We start from the raw sequence: 24834 nt of genomic DNA on the forward strand, positions 1-24834 counted from the left end.
CTCACTTAGTAGCAAAATCACTGGCTCTCCTGATTGTTTTCAATATGTTTGTTGCATTTGTATCTATTGTATGACTTTTTATTTTAATTTTCTTAGTAATGACAGAGATATTCACTAACATTCAATATTCAGTAACAGAACCCAAATACAGTGCCTTTTTGTCACATAGCATGCATGTGAGTAGCCAAGAAACAAGTTTAAGGCTTTGATGGTACAACCTTAAAATAATTTGATGATTAATACCTGAATCTTGGGAAAATACGTCTGCCCCTTGTCTTGTTGTACTGACTCAGATTTCCTCCTAAGGCATCAAATACCACACTGGAAACACTAGATCATCCTAAACTTTACAGAAGAATTTTTACCCTTTTTGGTTTGGGTTCTTGTTTCATTACTTTTAACCCTAATTTTCCAGGTGTCTGACTTCCATGATATTCAAAAACCACATCCAGATTAGGCAAGACAACATCTGCAAATTCCACTTCTCCCAGCACAGTGAAAAAACTGAAAAGATCTCCAACTTGCATCTTGAGTCACCTCCAGGACTGACTTACCTTGTCTGTTGTTTCTTTAAATCTATTTTAAACACAACTGAATGTCTTTATTTGGTATTTTAAAATAAAATGTTTGTTGATAATATCAAAACAGAACCTTTAAAATACACAGAATAACCAAGCAAATGAGAAGCTTGGTTGCCAAATATTGTGTGGGTAATAATTATCAGGAAACCAAAAGCCTAGACAATGCAGTAAACACAGATCTGAAATACAGTGCTTTTAAACATTGGCAGTCTATTACCACAGCTAATGTTATTTCTAGGACTTGGTGAAGAAAAAATCTTTATATTACAGTCTGCTTTTGTCTCACTGCAGTGGACTAACTCAATTTTGATGCTGTGCAAATAACACTGATCTTTGTGAACAAGGGACCTCAGGTGGAACTTCTTTATCAAGAAAAACTTAGTGATGCCCCACAGTGATTCACAGCTTCCCTTTTACTGCTGGAATACAGGAAATCCATAAGTCCTTTTAACTTCCAGTATGAGAAATCCTTCACTCCCCACTGCAAGGGGAGAAGTCTTTCTTCTATTAGAGAAAGCTTTGCTCTGATCTTTAAAATACAACCAGCCAGAGCCCTTAAGATTATGACAAAGCTGCTACATAAACTCACACACCTGACATTTCCAGCCCTTCAGCTCCTTAATGGGGTGTATCCCAGGTCACAATACATTACGACGGTCCAAATTCCCAAGTATTACCATTTGACAGCTGGGCTTAAGGAACACCAGACCCTCAGTGTGGGTCCCAATGCAGCCTGCACACCCATTAGGCAAGGCTTCCCTGTGAACAATAGCAGTAACAGCTATGGGGAGGTGAATCCTGTGATCTGCCATTCAAGAGGCTGTCAGTCATTCAGCAGAGAGGGCAGAGGGCAGAAATTCAGATTTAAAAGGAAGAGAAATTTGTGAGAAAGGGACAAGAGTAGGACTGAGTATGATGATATTAATGTCTGGTGCACAAAAACCATGTGCTTAGTCCAAGTGCTACCACAAGCAGTATTTTGCTGTATTTATTATGCTCTGAAGAAAAAAAACTTCTTTAAGTGCTAGGCTTAAATAATTTGACACCCAGATTATTATTTAACAAATATCATTGATGGAACACTCTTTCCTAAATCCAAAAGTCAGTGTATGAAATTTCGATTCCAACAAAATCAGATACTTTTTAGAGATAACCTGGAGAGGCATATGAGTGTCTAACAGCTATATTTGTTACACCTCATAAACTGAATGTGGCTTTATTCTTTGCCTCCGGGTAACAGTCATACATTTACACAGCTATCTCATCTTCCACGGATCTTTGCCGGCCTCTTGCCAAGATAAATTTTTCCTACCTTCATATCAGCTCAAAAGATTTTATCAGGAAGGGAAGAGAGGGAAAAGTTGTCTGGGCACCCCAAGTATTATCACATTCAAAATGATAAGGCACAAGCACAAATTTGTGTGCAAACAGCTCTGTGTCAGATGCTGCCAAACTGAAAGAACAAATTCTATAGAGGTACTGCCTACACTGTTACAAGACTCTCTGTGTGGCATTTACACTCAGTGAGACTCTGAGACTCATGCTCAGGGCAAGATGTTTCAGGTTGATTACCTACTCAATTAGAGTGTACTATAACCAGATTAAGGAGATTGCTCTATCCTTGATTACTTAGAGTTGTTTTGTTCATACCATTTATAGAGATTTGGACAACTCGGGTAAATATATTAATTTTTCTGTTGCTGTTTTCATTCTTCTAAATAAATATTCCAAACTGATTGACACCATATTTTTTTAATAACCAGCACATCATAGCTGTTCAAACTGGAGCATGCAGTAGCACTATCACAGCATCACGTCTCTCTGGCAGTCAGAAATTGCAGTTTCAGAGAGATGTGCCTCAGGATGGAAACTTAATTTTTGTTAGAAATTTGGTAGGAAGAAGAGGAAAAGAGTTAAGAGGGATAAAGGGAGAAATGCAACTATATTTTAATAAATTAATAAAAATCCCTAAGAATGATTAGACAATACACAGTTGAGCCAGAAAGTACTGCAAGCTGGGAGAGTACTGGCAAAGGACCATTAGAGAGCCTGGGATGCTCTTACATTTCATTAAGTAAAACATATGTTACTGGCTCATGAGGCAGGAACTGAACAAGGGGGACCTTTCCATCTAATCCAATAGAGCTGTTCTCATGCTTCCACAAGGAACTTCACTATTATGCAACATATCTGTTATTAAACTTACTCAAACTTCATATCATACAGAGGGTTTTCAATTGCTCTAATCATGTAAGTTGGATTCATGAAAGCAAACTAAACTTGCTAGGTCTTTCCAGCTTTAATGTCATGAAGTACTTTTTGGCAAATCAAGAAATAAATTGAGAATGTATTCATTTTGATTACATAGCCAGACATCCTTGCCTGTAAATAGGATCCCAAAATTCTTGGTTTTCAGCAGCTCTAGTCTACAGCTATTATGCATTCATACATTATATTAATACATACAGAAATATGTATTTGTTGTCCCATTGAAATGTATTGTTCAAAAAGGACTCTGCATTATAACAAAATTGCCTCCCAATTTTAGAAAGAAGTAAATGTATAAAATTTCCTTGATATGAGTGAGAGTGCTCTTAAGCCAGTCATCCAAAAGACCCTACTTTGAAAAGCATAGTTTGTACTGAATGCTCAAAAACTCAGCAGAACAGGGCATATTGAAATTGGGCTTTTACATGACAGTGACAATAGAAAAGCTACCCCTTTATTATAGTTATGTACTATGTACTCTGCCTTAACACATGGCACATCCTTGCCTCTAAATGGCAAATACTGCAAATCAAGAGAAACATCACAACTACCAATGGCAGAATTCGTACTCTGTTAATGTATCCTTCTGTCTATTATTTATTACTTTGCTGTGATACTGTCCATTTGCACAATACATTGCCATGTTTGTCTATGATGACAACTTACCTGTCTTCTTTCACATCTCACAAGCCTTAAATATCTTAAATTATTACAACTTTTACCTTCTGATGTGGCGGAGGATAGAGTCGTTGTCAGAACTCAGTGAAGCCTGGCACTCAGGACTAGAGGAGGTGAATGTCTTTGCTGCACAGCTGCAGAGGAGCAGGAGGGCAAAGGCATCTCCTACCCAGAAGCACACAGAAATGTTCATCCCTACCACACACACTGCTACCACTCAGAATAAGGCCTCATGTCACCGTGGCAAAGCCATTTAAGTGCCACTGGTTATCAACGCATTATTACCTCCATCTTTTGTGGACACAAGTGTTTTCACCCCTTGCGGCTCCCTTCATCAGCCAGTGTCACAGTGAAAAGTTACTGTGTGGGCACAGCCTTTTAATTAAAAGCCTTGTTAAGCTCTGCACAGTGCTTATTTTTAAAGCAGTGCATGAAATGAAAAAGCAGTATCTCCCAGCACAATGTATTCCTAGGAGCCTCTGATAATTAGGGCAATAACTTAATTTTCACATTTTGGTTTCTATTGGGGTATGTGCCAGTTAGGAAGCTTCTGTGACGTTCCTGCCTCCCAAAATTTTTCCCCTTCTTAAAAATTCATGCACAGCTTATGCATAGCTGCCTGCAAGCTCCCTTTATGCTATAGCAAACATTAAATATTAAAGCGTCCATGAAGAAGTATTACGTAAGCTATCACCAAATCACTGGCACCAACCGGTGCCTTTTTAATCCACTGATCCTGGTGCAGTACACCTCCCATTTGGAGCCCAGCCCACATATGATGCCAGTTTAGGACAACAGCCCAGTGGGAGTTCAACCATGCAGCCCTGGCTGCCGAGACAAGGACATCTTCAGCTGCACCCCTGGCACCATCCCTGGCCACTGCCCAGGACATTGCACTCAACAGCCTCTGGACAGCACAGGCAGAGCAACTCCTTATTCCTCTCCAGGGACAGCCAGCACTCACTCCACCTCACAGCACGGAAGGACTGTCTCAGCCTGCTGAGGTACTTGCTCTTCTGTATGTTTTTGCCTTCGGTGTCATCTCACACTCATTGTGACTTTACTGTCACACTGACGCTGTGCTCTCTTCTCAGTTTGCCACTGCCACTTCCTCACCTGTCGTCTCAGCTTTCTCTCATGTACATTTAAATCATTTAGGTTTAAAAAGACCTCTAAGATGATCAAGTCAAAACATTAACTTAGCTCTGTCAAGTTCACCCTAAATCATGTCCATAAGTACAATATCTACACATCTTTTAAAAACCTCCAGGGATGGTAGTTCCACCATTTCCCTGGAAGCCTGCTCCAATGCTTGACCACATTTTCAGTGAATTTTTTTTTCCTGATAAAAAAAACCCTCCTGGCACATCTTGAGGCCATTTTCTCTCACTTTGTCACTTATTACTTGGGAAAAGATACGGCCACCACCCACACCCTTCTCTCTTTGCAGGTAGTTGTAGAGAGTGGTAAGCTCTCCCCTGAGTTGCCTTTTCTCCAGGCTAAACAACCCCAGCTCCCTCAGCTGCTCCCCATCAGACTGCATGTGCATAAACAGGGTAGCAGCTCATTCTCTGAAATCAAGCACAATTCAGTGCTGTGATTAAGTATATGCTTGAATTTTAAGTAGCATAGCTGAGCTATAAAATTTAAACACACATAGAAGCTCAACTAGAATTATAAAAGAGCGACTCTAGCTATTAAGGTGAACTTTTCTGTAAAAATTAATAACACACAGGACTACCACTCCTCAGAATATCTCAGTTTTGTCATTTGCTTTCATCTCTAATTAGGGCAAAACCTCAAAATATCAGCATTTTTAACAGAATACAGCATTTAGAAAGTACTTGTTTAGATAGCAAGTATTCCACTATTCCCCAGCTGAATGCCTTAGCATTATGGACTAAATAGCAAAGTCTTAATTTGAACTGCTTTGACATTAAATTGAACTGGGTCTAGACTGGCCCCAAGGCCACATTCGATGCCGCAAAGCCTCCCAATAGCATCTCCTGACCTTATTCTCCCCCAAAGGGTTGATGTTCCCAGCCACTTTACATCTTAATGCACTCAGCATACAGGGAGAACTGGTGATCTGTTGGGAAGTTGTTCAGGCAAAAGGGAAGGCAGGGAGTTTTTTGAAATTAATTTCTGTAATCCTCCCCGAGTGTACATTTTAGAAAAACATACAAAAGGACGAAAATTTTAGATGTGGCAAAAGCCGCGCAAAATTTGAGGAATCATTTAAATTGTTATTTAGAGGAGAAATGAAAATACCTGTTACAATCTGTCTTTAGTGTGTAATACACACTTTGCTTGAGATTTCGAATTTCTGTTTCCTCTGTATATATTGAGACAATGATCAAGTCATCACTCTAGCTCTTTTTGATAAGTAAGTGTATCAACGTGTTAAACGGGTCTAGCATCTCCATATCATCCATCCCCCCTGTGAACTCCTCCTCCTTCTCTAAATTCTTTCTAAAACTTTCCTGCCCCATGGGCACAAGAAGATGCAACGTAGAAAGAAGCAGAAGCCTTCTTTATGTCAGCAGTGTTTTTCCTATTTATCATTACATTTGGAGATCTCACTTATATGGTTTGTATGTAATTAATGTGTCACATTGATTCTGTATCAACCCAGTGTCTCAATCAAAACATTGAACAGCAGCAAGAGAAATGCCTTACAGTAAGTAGTCTTAGTGTATTAAATCAATTGCATATTTTTTCTTAACATCAAACAAATAAAAGCCCGATTTGACATGATTTTTTTTTTTGTATGCATCAAATCCCAGATGGGTTACCCAGATGGCTACCCTTCCTTAAGATGTATAAATCGCATCCCATAATTTCTGCTTGGCATAAATAACAGGTAATAGACAAACAAGTGGCTGGGTTGTACCGTTCCTACAAAACAGATCCCTTCTGTAGTTTTCCTGAACCTCTCCAGGGCTCTGATATATAATAAAACTTGTATTAGAGGCCTCCAACACATCAGTAAGCTCTTTTACAACTAACTGATCAAAGTTTCTGGATTTGTTCATTTCCTTAAATGCAAAAGATTTCTATTTTCTGTTCCCTGTAGAGTACCATATAAGCAATATGCCCAAGAGACATACACAAGAAAACAGACTCTGCTAAAGGCTGAGGTCAAAATGTTTTGACCTGGATGAAGCAAACTAAAGCAGGTCAGAAATGGCAGTATTCCCCCAGCCCTCCAGAAATCTCCTTGAGGAATATATGTTAAGAGCTACACAATTTTCTGAAAAATAAACTCAAATGAAACTTCCATATCTTTATTCCTAAATTGATAATTGCATGCAGATGACTTATACAACCTTGTTAATCTCCCTTATTCTGCCTCCCTGTCTTTTATTATTTCTCATCTCTCTTTAATTTTTAAGTGGTCTCTTACACCTTTTTTGAGTGAATAGAATGAGAATCTGTACAAGGGGGTAGAGAGAGTCATGTCTGGTGCCCTGCAGAAAGAACTGTCCTCTTGCTCTGGCCATGTTGCAGTGTGTATCAGTGAAAACTTATGTTTTCAGTCACAGAGAAAAGCTCTCATTTTGCATTCCTGTGGCTAAAAAGAAATCATTGTCAAACACTAAAAGTGTTTAGCTCAGAAATCACTGTCAAACACTAAAATCTGATTTCAGATTTTCATTAAATGTGGGTAGCCTGAATAAAACAAAACAAGCTGTATGTTCTGGGCTGGTCCAAGGGAAAGAAGAAGATAAATAGTAGATGCTTCAAAAATGCTTCACTCTACCATAATATCATGGGCAAGTCAAGGAAAACAGAATATGGGTTCTAAGCTGTACAAACAATAATAAATCCAGTTTAATTGGTTAAAGATGTTTTCCATGAAGAATGGGGGAAAAGAGTCCAAAGTTCATTTGAAGAAGACAGGAGCAGTGGCCTCAGATTTCCTGCAGAGGACAAGAAGTCAGAAAACTACTCATATCCTCCCAATTTCCTGTGGCAAATTTCAGCTCATGATCAGAAACTCTGCCTCAGAACCTGCCCAAAGCCTTACCCAGGGAAACAGAAAAGGCAAGAACATGAGTGGAAAACAACATTAGTATAAGAGAATGAGCAGCAGTGCACAAAGCTACAGCAAGGAACAGCAACTGAAACAGTCTCTACCATGCAGATGATTTTTGCTCATTTTCTGAAAACAGCAGAAAACCCACATTAAGAAGGGCTATCCAGTCCTTTCCCACCTCTTTCCAAGCCTATTCATCCCATCTCAAACAATTAGTTGTGTAAAATTCAACCTTCACAGAATTGTATTATCTGTTAAGCACAGTGAAAACATGGTGAAAGTTTTCTGGACCAGAAGAGGACCAGATTCGCATCTCCACGCATCAAAGCCTCATTTTTATATATTTTTCCACAGTAAAATGGAAACAGACTCATAAAAAATAAATTTTTCTAATTCTTTGAGTTCCTCAGTTGAAACTAGTATGGAATATACACAGTGTCTACTCTGCAATTCTTATACTGCTGTGAATGGAGTTTGAACAACTCAAACCCTTGCAACACCCAAGCAAGCTCCTGCACCATTGACTTCTTTTATGCTGATATACCACTGTTCAGGATTGGTTGCAGGGATTTAGTTACTTGAGGTCTTTCTTTATATTTTTAGTTAACTTAGGGGCATAGAGCCCACACAAAACCCCACAGCATTAGGACATAAATGAAATATACCACCACCTACAGATACAAGACTGAAGGACACACTTTGCATTGCTCCATATCACCAGACCTGTATCTGCTGTGGTAGACAAAATTTTGAACAGGTTCACCACCTGAGCATGTGCCATTCCCTCAGACAGGCACCAAGTATGCCACTGTGATCACACTGCCAACAGCCCCTGGAAGAGTCACATGGAACCTAACTCTTCTATCTTCACAAACTAGTCCCTGCTGTGACAATACAGTGTACTAAACTTTCATCACCAATTGAATTCTCTTGCTATTACTTAAACTATGTGCTTCTCTCATCTCTCAACACTGTGTTTTTCCATATTTTTAAAACTTTCTCTATACAATAACACTGTTCAGAGATTCCATCAAAAACAACAATGCCTTTAAGGGTATATTGGCAAATAAATTGTGAAGTGAGAATCACAGTATCTATTTCAGAAATCTTCAGAAAGCAGATGGAGTAAATCCAACGTGTTTTGGGACCCACGACTGTTTGTGAATAAAAAAGGAAGTAAGCTTTGAAATTCAAGCGATCTCTTTGGTCTATATCACAAAAATCTAAATGTAAAATCACACAGTTCAGTTAAATATGCACAGATACAAATAATGCCTGTGCCAACTTCTCCTGTGCCATACACACAGTCCAATTTGGTTTCAGTAGAGATAACTTGAGTTGGGAAGTTTATTATTAACAACATCTGTATTCAGGTTTTTACCAAGACTGAGGTTTATTTTCCATACTTTTTTTCAATATATTGCAGACATTCTAGAAGATGAAGGAGATTAGAATGTGCTGGCTCCATGAGAATATGAAGCTTTATGAGAAATTCAAGTTAAATAGGTTAGCTGTTCCCTTTGGTGTAACTACTCAGTTCAAAAAGGCAGAAAGGAGAAGTAGAAAAATAAGTGTTAAAAAGGGATCTGTAAGGTCCAATGATAGTAAAAGAAGGTAAGTTAACATAGATTACTCAATAACCAGTTTATTCTAATTGCTGTTGGAGAACCAATGAAAAAGAGTGCATTGTCTCATCACATCTGTCTTGAATCATGAAACACCTGTTTCCAGAGGTCTGGAATTGCCTTGGCAGTTGCTACTTATTCCTTAGGGATAATTTATCTTCTCAATCAGAAATTCAGCTTTGTTGCCCACCTAATGTATCAATGAAGGACTCCAACTCTGAGAATTTTTCTTAGCACCTGACCATCATCATACATTGACACATAACTAGTTATGCTGCCTACAACATACTCAAAACAGTTGGGTCTCAGGCTCATACTTGGGAAAGTGTGCAGAATTGGCACTGGTGAATCTCAGGACAAGACTTCCCATGCTGCAGAGAAGGCGAAGTAATGCAGCTGTCTTTTCCGCATCAGACATTTCTGTTCTACTTGTTGAAACTCTAAGCCTTAGGCAGGAAAAACCAAATCCATTGGAATAGAAAAGCCAACCCAGAGGCCTTTTATTTTGTAGCTCATTCAAGATTAGGATGACACTTTGCTAGTGGTCCCCAAACTGCATTTCTACAGTGACTGGCAGTAGGAGGATGAGACTGGCTTAATTCACTCATAGTCTAATTAAGTTTTCTCTTAACAATTTGAGAAGAATCAAAAATGGTCTATGACAAAATCAGTTTTGACAGTCATCTATTTCCAAGAAGTTTCAGAATCACTGCTACCGGAGGAACAATATGTATGTATGTTCATACATATATACAATAATTGTTCATACATATGAACAATATGTATGTATGTTCTAGTATGACTAGAGCCTCTTTATACTTGCTCACAGGTTCAGGACATATTCATTCAGTGGACTAGTGGAAAGAAATCATTCCCTCCAAGTAAAAAAGCCACAAGTTGCTCCAGAATGGGAATCTTAACAGCTGCAGTACTAGCACTCCTAACAATCAAAGGTGTGACTTTGATGATCATTTTGCCTCACAAGTCTCATTATCAAACTGCTTCATTTCGTATTACAAAGTGAGTCTAATGTTGGCATGTATAGTCCACACTGTTGCCACATATGTTCTGACCCTGCCCTTGTTACCTCCCATTCTTTTGACATTTCTTATCTACAGCAGCCAGCAGAGACAACTCTCGAATAAGGTTCACTTGGGGGTAAAGTCATACACACACATTTATGTTCTTGTGCAATGGGAAGCAAATTCTGCAGCTTTACAGATGTGGTACATGCAGTATCCTGGAACTCAGGATAAAAATACCCAGACAACCCATTGCAAAGAGGCACATAGCTAAAGAGAAAGTCCTAGTCAAAATTAAAAAGTCTAAAATAAAAACACCTTCATAAATCACCTTGTTGGATTCTCCTAGAGTAAGAGGCAAAACATGCTTAGAAAATATTAATTCCTTTTCCTGTTAAACTTACACTCCAGAAGGTGTATAGAGCAGAGTAATTTATTCTGTTTTGTTAATAAAGAAGCTTCTTGGTAAAACTGTAAATTATTTTTGTTTAATAACAGCAAATGGAGCATCACAGAAATACATGTCTTCTATGTGTCCATTGTAAGCCAGACAAGGAAGCCGGGCGGTTGCTCATTATTATTCGCCACGCTGCTTCTAATGAACAGATCTATGCTCTCACTTTTCATTGGCTTAATCAAGGATTCTCTATGATATGCAATTACTCTTTAATATGAAAGTGATTAGGGAGAAGGCAAAAAATGCAGCTGAATATCCTGACCACTGAAAACCAGATTAAGGAATTATTCAAAATCCATTCCCTTTATATTGCATTTTAACATTTGCAAATCTCTTGATACATGAAAGCTCAATTAGACAAGTTTAGTTTTATAACCCATGGAACAAGACCCACAGTTTTCATTCAGATGGATATGTTGGTAGCTCTTTTCAGCAGTGAGCCCACACTGCAATTTTAACACTCTAAAGAAAACCAGAGGAAAGAAACACATTAACCACAGTTTATAGAAAGGTATTGGGAGTACTTCTTGAAATCATAATACTGGCAAAGCTTCCACATCCATCCCCTCCTCATCAAACATACCAAAAAATACCAGATGTGAGCCTAGGTTGTCCAGCCTTGCTGAACCTTGTCTGCATCAGAAGTCTCTGAATAGGGGCTTAAAAGCTAAGACTCTTTACACAGATGCATGGCCTTGACCACCACTGCACATCTAATTAAAGCTTGAGATCCGCTGACTGCATATGGCAAATCTTAAGGACAGGAAGGAGGCTGAAAACTGAGAAGAAATCAACCAAAGATGGATTCTTTGGGTTCAGTGGAAAGGACTAAGCCCCCTGGAATGTCTAAGCAGGGCACAATAAAAACATCACAAAAGGGTGTTAAATAAGATTGTCTGAATTTTCCAATCAATACTCCCAAATGTTTTGAGATGGCACATGAGCTACTGAAAAAAAAATCAATACTGGTATTTTAGAAGGTCAGTAGTTTATGAAAAGCATTACTTTTAATCAAAAACAAAGTATAGCATAGGCTGGTTATACAGCTAACAGTGCATAAAAAGCAAGCCTTTTAATATGGGCAGTCTTTGCATGCATTTTTGTTTCACCAGAAGCTTCAAAGGACTACAACTTTCGAAACACAAAGGCCCCTTAGAACTAGCTTCTGAGGAGATTTATGGAAACCAAGATCATTTAAAAATTCTTTTTTTTTAAATAATGGTAATCAGCTAAAATGGAAAAGTAGGCAATAAAATGTTACAACGTACATCTTTGACAATTTCATTCAACTCTGCTCAACAGGCCATTTCCACCAGGATAATTTCCAGGAGAAATTAGGAGAAAAAAAAAACAATTCTGTGAGACTGTTTTCCTTTCCTTCTGAAAGAAAAACGCTTGACTATTTTGTTTGGTAAGCAGAGGTCTGCAGTGGGTGAGTCAACTTTGAACAATAATGTATTAAAAGATCCAGCCTTCTAGGACTCACGGAGCTGGATCCTATTCCCCAAGCAGGGCAATGTCCCCAGGCTGAAACCACGTCTCCAGAACCTGTCTCTACCCTGGTAGATCCCCAGACTAACACTGCCTTCCACCTGCCACACCACCACCTGCAGCAATATATAGTAATACATATAAACCAGTGTGGATTTCTTTTAATCAAAAGGTATCTTTGATACTTACAAATTCCTTCTGGCATTTGGCCCTGTATAGCCACCTCTATAACATTTTTAAATAAAAAATTAGAAAATAAAAACCCATCTTCCCATAAAAACTCACATGCATGATAGCACACCATTCTAAGTTTGAACCCCTGAAGTGACAAGAATCGCTCCCATGCACATGGAACTGCATGTCTCAGAAAGGGGAGATGTGCACAGCCCAAACAATGGAGCAGACCCCTGAGTATACCAATATTTCCTTGCCCACACTCCCAGACCCTCTTAGTACAAATCCTGACACTCAACTCAAGCTCCTATTTTCACATTTCAAGCCTATTGCCTGCATTGTGCAAACCTGAAGAATGAATTATATTCAGTCTGAAATAAAGTAAAACTGAAATCTGCTTCACACCTTGCAGTTCTTCCATATTTTCCCTCATGCCTTCCCAGTACTGTTACCTTGAAAGAGAAGTGACCTTAACTGTTCATAAGAGAATCAGCCTCTCATAGTATTCTGTCTCCAAGGTTTAGAAAAGCATCGCATGAAAAAAAGAGACACTTAGCATGTGCTTAAACATGTTCCTGACTTCATATCATCAAAATAATCTTTACACATTGTTTATTCTATCCATCTAGCTTAGATGCCTGTAATTCTCCAACTCTCAGTGCACAGAGCCTCCTTCCAGGGAGCAGCTTTTCACACCACCTAGAGGAACTTAATTACCTCCTCAACTTTGACTCCTCTGTCAGATTCAAATAAGCTGATCAATGGGGTCAAAAGCTGTGAGGTACAAGTAAGAGAGAGACAAAGAGACAACTGGATCAGAGGATTGTGAATCTGTAAGCCTCATTTCCTCCTGAAACCACTCTAAGGAAGTATCTTGGGACAAAAGACTTGTGACAGCCCATCCCTTACCTACTGGTGTGCAGGAATGCAGCTGCATAGCAGGGTAATTATAGACTGGAGAATTTAGGGGGTTATTTTAAATGACATGCCTACCCTGGAGCAAAAGCTTTAAAAGGGCCAATTGGAAGAAGTCATTATCTCATCCAACCTCTTCCAGTGTTTCCTCCCTTCCCCCTCTTTTTAATTTTAACCTTGATCACAGCCTGCTCCAACAGTCGGGCTTCTCCTTTTGTTTGACACTGTAGTAAAGTTGTAGAGCTGTTTGTGAATTGTATTGCCATGGAAACTAGCGTGTGCTGCCATGGAGATCATGTCAAATCCAGCTTCACATCTTCACTGCAGACTCAAGAAAAGAGGAAGAGAAGGCAAGAAGGAGAAATCCTTCCTTGAAAAAACAAATGTTTTGAAATATTAACAAACCTAACAATAGAAGTGACAAAAATCAAGATTAGTTTTAAACCATCAACATCAACTAATAATTCCCACAATACTTTCCGAGATGCCATTTCTTTTAACAATGTTCTCAGAACCTGCATAGTTCATGGCTTCAAAGTGTTGAACAACATATATGCAAAATCCTGGATTAATTTTTAAACTGTCTAGATACCAAAAAAACATTGCTCAAGAATTTTTCCAAGTCAAGTAATTTCAAGAAGCACAGAAGGAAAGAAGAAACTAGTAACTGCAAAAGCTGCATAAAATGCATGTGTTTTAATAAGATAAATTCATCAATGACTCATGACATACATACATGGTCAGATTAAGACCTAGAACAGATTAAGGAACTGAAGTTCATTCTAAAGAAAATAACTAAAAAAAAAAATCTAGAAATCTTTTTAAAGTGAATGGTAGATACAAAATCTTGTATTCATTTCCCTACACTTTAAAATTCTTATTTTTCCTGTATTCTTTAAACGAAAAGAAGGAGAAGTTATAACTAAAAGTCACCAGTAAATTATGTTAAGGCTATGAGGTATCTTAAATCCTTCCAGTAGTCAAATCCTAAGCATTCAGGCTCCCTGAGCAAAACCCAATTGACACAAACTTCTTTAGCCCATTCAAACAAATTCCAAGCAGAATTTCTCTAATCAGTGTGCAGAGTCATCCTGCTTTAAAATTAAAGCTATGTCTAAATCTTTGCCAGATCAGAGACAAAGTCTGCCTGACTCATGAAACTATTTGAATTACTGATAATAAAATGTCAGAATAAGGAAACTTATAAATTAATGTTCGAAGACCCATCATGAAGAGCAATGCCTACATGAGTTAATACTAGATCTCATCAAATAAAATATCTATTATGTTTTATGCAAGATATATTGCATCTCCAAATTATAACAGTTCTCCATACTTGATGGTTCTGCATCAAACACTGAGGATTTGCTGATTTTATAACAAATGAGAAAAATTATTTTTATATTCTATAAATGCATTTTGAGTACAAACTAAGACTACAAATTTAAAATTCAACCAGTCATTTTCTGTGAAAGAAGGAAAAATAAGCACTAAAAATATGAACAAACATGTCTTCTTGCCCAAGCTGATGGACTCCAGAGGGGGAAAAAAAAAAAAGAAAACCAAACTCTTGATGGAAGTTTTACAGCAAGGAAAACTTTGCAGATCTATCAGTCCAAAGGATTTGTCTGAGAAAAGCATTCCAGATATAAAAACGCCTGGAACTCACGCTGCTATATGTCCACACAGGACACCCTCCTCTAAAATCTTAAGAGCATCACATGTTTTCTTATATACAAAAGGTATTTCAATGTGCTTTTCACAAAACTAGATATTTAATCAATACTTTTATACTGCGTGTTAGCCTGCAGGCAGAAACCTGCCCCATATCTGACAAATCAAGTTGTGAGGCATGTAACACTAATTTCAGAGTGTCAGCAAGAAACAAATGGAATACAGAGGGAAGCTGAACTGTATAAAACAAGGAGGAGGACTAGTAGAAGCCTTCCACAACTTCCACAACACAGTGATAAAATAACTTTTAGTAAATAACATCTTTAAGATGGAATGACATTCAGTAAATAAAGTATATTTTAGATGAGAATAAATTTTAAGGCTCACAAAAATTCAGCCCACAAAAAATCTTTTAAAAATACACCTTAAACATGGATTAATATCTTACACTGCTTCTGCTCTCTGAAAACAGCTGGGATCTAACATCCATCTTGACTGGGATAGGCTGAAGCCCTGGAAAACATCTGTACTAAGACAACCTGATTCACTGAGATGCTACAACTTAAATCCTGTTTCTTTCTCACATCTACTTTTTCACTATAAACAGCTACCTAGACTTCTCATCCCTAAAGATTTTTTCCCCCACACACACAATATGGGAAAAAACAGACCATAAATCTATAGCAATTTCAATTTAACCATACCATGAATCAATCAAAGTTTATGCTGTATATCGAATCCCACTTTTTGCCTATCTCATGCATTTGAGGAAAGGCTCCTTCATTTTTGAGGACAGGTCGAGGAAGCTGAGCTTGTTCAGCCTTGAGAAGAGACAACTGCAAGGGGAACTTATCAATGTCTGTAAGTATCTGAAGGGAGAGTGCCAAGAGAATGGGGCTAGACACTTCTGGCCAAGCAACAGGACAAGAGACAACAGGCAGAAACCGATGCACAGGAAATTCTAGCTGAACATAAGAAAGAACTTCACTGTCTGAGTGACTGAGCACTGGAACAGATTGCCCAGTGAGGTTGTGGAGTCCCTGGAAATACTCAACAGCTGTCTGGACACAATCCAGAGTAACTTGCTCTAGAGGACACTGCCTAGGCAGGAAGGTTGGAATAGATGACCTCCAGTGATTCTGTTATTTGGCTACAAATGCATAAGGTATCAAGGGAAAAGGAGATTCTGTTCATCTGGAGTGTTTCTTCTACTTGTGTACAATCTAAATAATATAGAAAAGATTCCAGGTAATGATACGAAATACTCTTTCCAGCTGGCAACTGCTGCACAGATCCTAGGACCAGCTGGCACACTGTGCACCTGGCCAGTCTGTTAACTTTCTGGATCTCACAATAGTCCCCAGGGAGAGAAAAAAAAAAAAAAAAAACAAAACCCACACAACTGATTTTTTCATTCCCTTGACATTGAATTTATGCAGCCTGCCTCACAGGCTGCAAAGTCTAGACAAAGAAAAGTAAGTCTGGACTACAATCCCTCTTGCAGGCATTTTCTCTGATGAGAGTACTCCAAGAGCTCTTGGAGTGGGACAAATCCAAAAACAGCATCAAGATACTGGTTACAGGAAGTAATAAGAAACAGATTCATCAAGAAAAAGCACCTCAAACTAATTTTATTTTCTTCTGCAGCAAAGTAACAGTTTTTGGGCCAAGGAAAAAGAACAAATACTTTATATCTTGACCATATTTAAAGTTTTTTATATATTTTCACATTTTTAAAAATTCTTTTTTAAACATTTTTTCAAGAAAGTTTGGAAGACATGCTCTAGATAAAGTTCATTCAGACTGGATTCAGCAGTTATCACTGGTTCTACATGATTGATTGTTACAGACCTGGATGAATTCCATGTGCTAGTCCTGCTACACCTCTAAGTGGATGACAAGAAAGAGTTAACTTATTAAATCTGTAGACCAAACAGAACAAAGAAAGACCAGAACTGTGAGGGATAGGATTCAAATTGAGTATTGAGTATTACTGGGGCAAAGTGGAAAAATTGGAAAAACCAGGAAAGAAACACAGCTGTACACACTGCATAAATACAGTAGGGAGAACCTGGAGCCAGGTGTTATGATTTAGCCCCACTGTGCAAGCCCTGTGCAGCCACTTGGTCACTCTCCCTTCAGTGGGATCAGGGAGAGAATCAGAAGAGTAAAAGCTAGAAAACTCATGGGTTGAAATAAAGACAAGTTTAACAGGGAAAGCAGAAGCTGCACTCACAAGCAGAGCAAAGAAATTAATTCACTGTTTCCCATGGGCATGCTGGTGTTCAGCAATCTCCAGGACAGTAGGGCCTGCCCCATCAGGTGGAACAGTTACTTGGGAAGACAAATGCCATGACACTCAAAGTCCACCCCTTCTTTCTTTCCCCAGCTTTACATGCTGAGCATGATGCCATATAATATGGGATATTCCTGTGCTCAGTTGGGGTCAGCTGTCCTGGCTGTGTCCCTTTCCAACTCCTTGTGCACATCCAGCATCCTCATGGCAGGGGTGGTACAAGAAGCCAAAAAAGCCTTGAGGCTGTGCAGAACCGGCCCAGCAGTAACAGAAACATCTCTGTATTATCAACTCTCTTTTCACCACAAATCCAAAATACAGCCCCACACCAGCTACTATGAAAAAATTAACTCCACCCCAGGCAAAACCAGCACACCAGGTAAGATCACTCAGAGAGAATCCATTGGTAAGAAGGGATGACAATCTGAACAGGAATCAGAGTCAAGCTATTGAGCATGAGGCAAACAAGCAGGCTGGAGCACACAAACATGACTGTGCCCCACAGAACACATGGACTTGTCCTTTCACTCTGCTGAGCATCAGCAGAGTTTCAGCTGCAGTACTACATCCTCACCTGGCTGCTGCATTTGAAGAAAAAAATGAGCCAACTGGAGCAGGTCCAAAGAGCCACAGGAAAGAGCAAAATTCAGCAAAACACAACCTGTAAAGACATTCAGATAACTGAGACTAGCTAGCAACAATGTGGAAAAAAGATGGAAGACAAGAGTGGGAAGAACAGTGCAAATGACACCATTAAAGATGCTTCTGTGAAGAAAAAGTATTTTTTCTTGTGGCCACAGTGGGTGGGACTGATTACACCACAGCAAGAGTCAGCTTAGACATTATGAAAAACTTCCTAACAATTAAGAGAGCAGAACAGGTGTGATATTGTAAATACTAGGAAAATGAAGCAGATCTTTAAAATTGCTGTTACTTTGGAGTAAAAGACAGTGGGAGAGGTACTGTATCTGTAAGCAAAATTTTTCTTCCTCTTCCATAAGGGATGGCTTGGAAATGGTCACTACTCCATTTTATCAAGAAGCTACTTTAAACATCACTTCTAACTGATAAATAAAAAAAAGCCAGGTAAAATGACTGCTTGTGATGAGAATCTGCTTTCTTGCAACTGAAGAATTACATATGGCAATGGAAAAATTGAATATGGCAATATACTTCTTTTTTCAGCTGGAATTTTCTATTATTTTCATACTTTTAGTAAGACGCAACAAGATATGACAGTTGCTCCAATTTCTTGTCAAATTCTTTTTGTATTTTCATCTGCAATAAATGGCAAATGGGGTAAAAGCAATGACAGGTACTCTCCTCACCATATGAGGAGGGGGAGAAAAATTGCATACACAAGTGATCCATTAGTTTAATGCAAAAGAGATTATGGAAGCAGTAGTCGCTCAAGAGCAAAGGGATAAGTGATGTTCTCACAAGCCATTACGCTAATGGTGAGAGCAAGGGAATGGCTCTGTAATTGCCAGAGAGCAGGCTGAGAGAGACCTCTGGGGATTCAAACAGTGCACAGGGCAAAGGAGAAACCACTCAGTCCTGGCAGAGGGATGACTGCTGACTTACAAAATCACATGTGTTATTACAGACATCAGACCCATCCTTGCAGCCTTTACTTGTTAAATGTCAGTCCCTGGTTTTTTCAAGACCCCATGAGTCAAATGTATTTCAACAGCATTGCCTAGGGGAGTAAAGGATCAAGTGTTAAGTTCCCTGTATTCCCTCCTCCTCAGTTCATTTGCTATTTCCAGTTTCCCAATTCAATCCTCATCTGTGAATCCAGAGACAATCCTCATCTGTAGAGTCAAGAGCAGAACATGGATGCAGTCTTCCCAATGCACAGCTCTCAGCTCTACAAAACCTGGTCACACCAAGGGAAGAAATGAGCCACTTCCTTTTCATGCCTCTACTAGACCCAGCCCAAGAGACAGACCTTCTGCTGCTTCCTTAAAATTTGCCATCCCACGTATATCTCCATCCCTCGTCTGACCTTCCCTCAATGAGTTCACTGCCCTGCCATCTCCAGGGTTCAGCCAGTGCCAAACTGCTTGTGGCCAACACACATGAAAAATTAACCAAATTGATTTAAAGCAACGCAAATCTGCTGGAGCCTCGTGAACTAACCCACTATGCTCCAGCTACAACTCCACAGGAGGCTGGCATGGCTGATGCCATGCTCCCTTTTAGCCAGTGAAGGTTGGAAATGGTATCTCTGAACTTTAGAGTGACTCTTTAGTACAAAGTCTAAGTGAGGTGTAGCAGAGACACGTGTGGCCACATGCCTCAACCAGCCCTGATTGCCAGAACCAGGGAGTCACTTCACAGACTTGATGTGCCCCCTGCAGTGCTGACCTCCATCAATCAGATAGTTTAACACTGCTTTCAGACACTTGACTGTGCTTCATATCTCACAATATCTTGGTACTCTGCACAAGCTCTTACCAATGGGCACACATGCTGACAAATGTCTCCCTCATCTGTTGGCTTTTTGGCAGTCCACAATAGGTCACTCTTAATGCAATTTCATTTCCTTAATTAAATCTTCCCTGAGGTATCATCACAGAGTATTATTTCCCTTTGATTATTTAATATTTCAGAATAGAGACAGTCTTATCCTGCTTTCATGGGGTAGAAAGTTTCTCCCTTGATTAACCCCCAGAGAAGATGAAAGGATTTTTCTTTTTAAGTGAATAATATTCATGTTTGCAAAATAAACAACATCTAAAAGGCCATATAACAAGGCTTAAGAGAATATAAGGGAAAAAGTGAAGCATAGCCAAACCCCACCCCAAATCAATACAAGAAACCCTGTCGCTTCTTGCTACCTCAAACTTGCAGAGTTTATTTGCAACTGGGCAAAAAGAGCCCCAAATGCAACCACTTTCTAGTGAGAGCAGCACTTTTAGGAATTTAATAAAAACCAAGGCTTTTCCTAATGTTTGCACTATCTGTAGCCACAGGGTCAAGGAAAAATATTTCAGCTTTCCAGCAGTACAACTCCAACCTACACACACTGAAAGTCTTGAACCCTGCAAGTACCCTGATTTCACAGGAGAAAGTCTCCACATTCAAAGCCTTGAAAATTCCTCCATTGGCAGGGAGTCTAACTCCTGAGTTTTCAACACTTATAGACAGAATTATTGTCTGGATATGCAATTACCATTGCTGTACATAGTTATGTGCAGGTGATTATGAATCAACCATTACTGCTTGTGACACCTTCCATTGAACATAATGACATTCAACCCCTCCATTAAAGAAAAACTAAACTCTCCAGGGAGACAAACACAAATTATATGAGCAACATACACTTCAAGGAAATGCTAATATGAACTACCACAGAAATAGTGACCAGAAATTCCAGTCTTGTATTGACACAAACAACCCTATAGCAGATATGAGGTGAAATTTACATCATCCAGCTCTAGCTGTTTTGCTTAAATTTGCATTGAGGCTTCCTTGAGAGAGACAGGAAATTACAACTTATCTTAAAATAGAAAATGGTTTATCCCAAGCCCTTGTCCCCACTACAAAGAACCGAGTTATGCCATTGGCACAAAAGGGCTCAATTCTAGACAGCTAATGTAAGGTGAGATATATTTAATACAGCAACAGGAGAAAGATCCCCAGAACACCCACCAAAATGAACAGGAATCCCCAGCACCCTCTAAGAGCCATAATGATCCCAATAAGCAACTTGTGCATGAAAATCCAAAGCAGAACTCATTAAGGTCTTCTGCATTTTGGAAGATTTAAATATTTCACCTACTAATAAGGCAAAGTCAAAAATGTCAGAAACGTCAGAAGCAACTGTCTCACACATGACAATTATCAGACATAATTCTGTGAAATACAAGGTATAGCACTGAGCAGTCAATCATCCAGTGTCTGTACACCCAAACCCCTATAACATCATACGGATAAGATGAACACAGCAGCGGTTCACAGATATTATTGCATTGGACATTTTGTAGCAGCAAAGGGAAGGATCTAAAGGAAGAAAGTAACAAAACTATTCAGGCAGTCTCCTACCACTGGCTCAATAAGTAGCAAAAGCAGCTTGAAGTAAGTTGCCAGACTTTGTTGCAAAAACAAAGTACTTTAGTCATGTTAATTATCCAGCAAAAGAAGAGGCAGAGGGCACAAGAACTTGTATAAGAATAAGCACTATTAGCCTATCCACAAAGATAAAAACAAGATTAATAGACAAAAAAAAAAAAATGACCTGGGATTCAAATAAAATGAAACAGAGGAGAAAAATGCCCTCACAGCAGAGTTTTAACTTGCAGAAAGCTGATAACGTTAAGATTACCATACAAAAGGAGAAAAATTACCAAATCATGGACAAAGATTTTTGTTGAAAGACAAACAGAAAATTAAATTCCACAGTAATGCAGGAACAGAGGTAAATTTGGTCTAATTAAAAAAAAAAAAAAAAAAATCAAATACTACAGCTAAGTCCCTGACCAAAATATTGTGGTGGGAGGAGACAAAGGAGAGAGAGGAGTCATATATGAGAAAGTGGATTGTATCCAAATGAGATAGTAATGGAATAGGACCACACAAGATATCCAGAGATATAACAAAAGATGCAAAGCTGTGCATTAGGGCTTGGAGTTAGAAGACAATTAGTATGGGATTTAACATGAAAGGAGTATCTGAAAAATAGGAGTGCACAGTAGAATGGTAACAAATGAAGAGCAGGATGGTATGCAGGTACCAAAGATAAAGGCAGAGGAGGAGATTAAGAGACAATTCAGAGAAGGACAAAAGACAGCTGAGGGAAGATATGAGGTTCACATGGGAGGGGAGGGGAGGGGAGAGGAGAGGAGAATCAGGTTCATAACATCCTAAAGGAAGTGATTCTTAATACAGAGCTAGTTGAGCTGTGAAATTCATTTTCAAATATAATGGAGGGTACAGATAAGTTCAAAGGAAAGTAGAGGAGATTTCATGGAGCAGATCTCTGTTGAAAGGTACTAAATTTACAGAAACTCAAGCAGTTAAAGTTTCTGAGCAGCAAATAGTTGGGGTAAGGTTAAAGAAATAATACAGAAAAATGTCTTTTTCTCACAGCAGACAAAAATCCCTGCCAAACACCATCTCCATTGCCTTAATAAGTCTAGACGAGACATTTTTACCCTTAGGCCTTCAGATCTGTTCACAGTCCACCCAGGTCACAAACACTTTAAGCCAATAAAAACTGACGCTTCCACAAGGAGAAACACCTTGCCATCCTCCCACTTCTTATTCCCAGTCTTTGCTGGGTGTTTGCTTGCATTGCCATAAGCCTTCACAGAACAGCCAAGCAGATATCACTCTAGGTTAAAAGCACACAGCATAAAATAACTGGTTACTTCTAACCCAGGTCACTTCCCTGACACGGCTCTCCATGCAGGCACACAAATGCATGTCCTCACCCAAGGGAATGACTAACATGCAGAAAAGAGTGGCTAGAGAAGCAGAAGAATGCACTGCGATTATTTAGCCTGGAGAAGAAAAGGCTCAAAGGGGATCTAATCAATGTGCATAAATGGCTAGTGGGATGGAGTAAGGCAGACTGAGCAAGGTTCTTCTCGGTGGTGACCAGTGATAGGATCAGAGGCAATGGGCCAGACTGAAATAAAGAAAATTCCCTTTAAGAAAAAAACATTAACTAAGAAAGAAAAAAGCCCCAAACAATTGTGAGGCCTGAAGAATGCAGGTTACATAGATAATTGGATGGCAGATTTGACACATTCCTATGGGAGATCACATCCCTGCTAGAAGAGCATTTAGTGCCTGAAAATTTTGGGTCGATACACTGAAAATGGCTAAGAACTTTTCAAAATATTTTTCCTACATATATACTTGGCTATCTGTATTCAGCTTAGAAAAAGACTAAGCACAGTGAGAAAGCTTCTGCTAATTCGCTTTTGCTTCATCTGTCAACAGACTAAAAGTTCAACACCTCCAAATTCTCTCCAGCTAGTAGAGCACTTAAAGATGAGTTCTGCCTCCTGCTATGTGAGTACCTTAACCAGGGAACCGGAGGCACAGCAGAATACCCTCCAATCCACCATCCAGCAGAAGAGGTGCCAGGCTCAGGGGAGACTGAAAGGTAATTATACACACAAGACACAAGGCAAGGGCTAGCAAACAAGCACAAGGAATTTGTTAACTAAACAGAATCAGAAATAATCTCAGGGTATTAAAAAATCCATTAACTGTCTCTTTCTTCATCTGGAGATGACAAACCACTGCTGTTGAGCAGCTTCTTCTGAACAAGGAACTGCTCAACTGTCAAACAAATGCGCTGTCACACTAAAGAAATGCATTTTCCACATTCATATTTTGCCAGACTAAACAGCTGGGGGATGGTTTTCAACATACCAGAGCAACCTACAAGGCAAAGAGTGAAGGTCTTTGAAGGAATAAGACAAATCACCACAAGTTTAAGACTTTAATTGAAGCCATCATTTTTCTGTCCATTGCACTAGTGATTAGTTTGACTGCCCCAAGAGAAGTGAAGCCAAAATGGGACATTTGTGTCCTTGATAAGGACCGCTTTTGAATAATTTGGTGAGAGTTTGCCTTTGCTCTACCCTAAGATAGACCCATTGTGTCAAAATACAGGCCATTTTGCAAACAAAACTAAGAATACCACTGAAACCAGGAGGGCCCAAACAGTAGCACTATACTTATAGTCTGCACCAGATGATTGAAAGCCCAAACACAGGCTCAAACAGCTATAAAAAAAGGTGTTTGTGAGGTTGAAGGAAGTTGAGATAATGACAAAAAAAAAAAAAAATGCTCCCAGCAGTATCAGGAGGGAAAAAAAGATAAACTCACTAGCATAACATTTGAATCTAAACAGGGAATATTGAATTCAAAAAGGGAGCAGGGATCCTGTTCAAGGTGATCTTGTCAAGCCAAAAAGCAACTGTGTATGTTTGGGGGACGGGCTTCCCTCACTGTTTTTGTTTTCCAGTGCACAAGCGTTAGAAAACTGCAAACTGAGAAATCTGTGTGGTCTCTGTCCCACAGTTATTTTAAGACCTCATGGGCCAAATGCATCCCTAGTGCAAGGTCAGAGACTTAAATGAACTTGGCATAAGCAGAGAGATGGGCCCCAGGCTTCCGTGAAGTAAATACAATAGTACAGCACTTTAATGATGTGCACCGGAGATGGGAGATAATTTTTAAGAAAGGGCTGTATAAAGACATGGCAGAGTAGGTCAAGTCTCATTCTCTGCACTGTGGGAAATTGAAGCATTATGAAGTTTTCTTTACAGCTGAAACATAACAACAACCACCACCTTGCCACACCTCAATGTCTGATCTCTCCCAACTGTATCTGATCATTAAACAAGGCTGCAGGGCTCCAGATCCTCTGAACAGTTGCCAGCTGCAATACAAACTCATTCTCATGAGGAACCATTTGATTCTGTTTAAAACAGCATTTTTTTTGACAGAAAACTGTTCCACTGGCAAATTTTCATGCAGCTTCACTACTTAATATGCCTCCCCTCCTCCTACACATGCATGTTCCAGAACTACTTCAAAAAGATAATTATACTGCATGTTCACAATGTATTGGATTTGCTCCTGCCAGGT

General features: G+C 39.2%; 1 protein-coding gene across 1 annotated transcript in view; it reads right to left on the minus strand.

Annotated features, from left to right (window-relative positions):
* The window catches only part of HECW1 (HECT, C2 and WW domain containing E3 ubiquitin protein ligase 1), a 248077-nt gene that overhangs the window by 212469 nt on the left and 10774 nt on the right, over window positions 1-24834 (minus strand). The window lies entirely within an intron of this gene.

This window comes from Vidua macroura, chromosome 1 (assembly GCF_024509145.1).
Source record: "Vidua macroura isolate BioBank_ID:100142 chromosome 1, ASM2450914v1, whole genome shotgun sequence".
Lineage (NCBI taxonomy): Eukaryota > Metazoa > Chordata > Aves > Passeriformes > Viduidae > Vidua > Vidua macroura.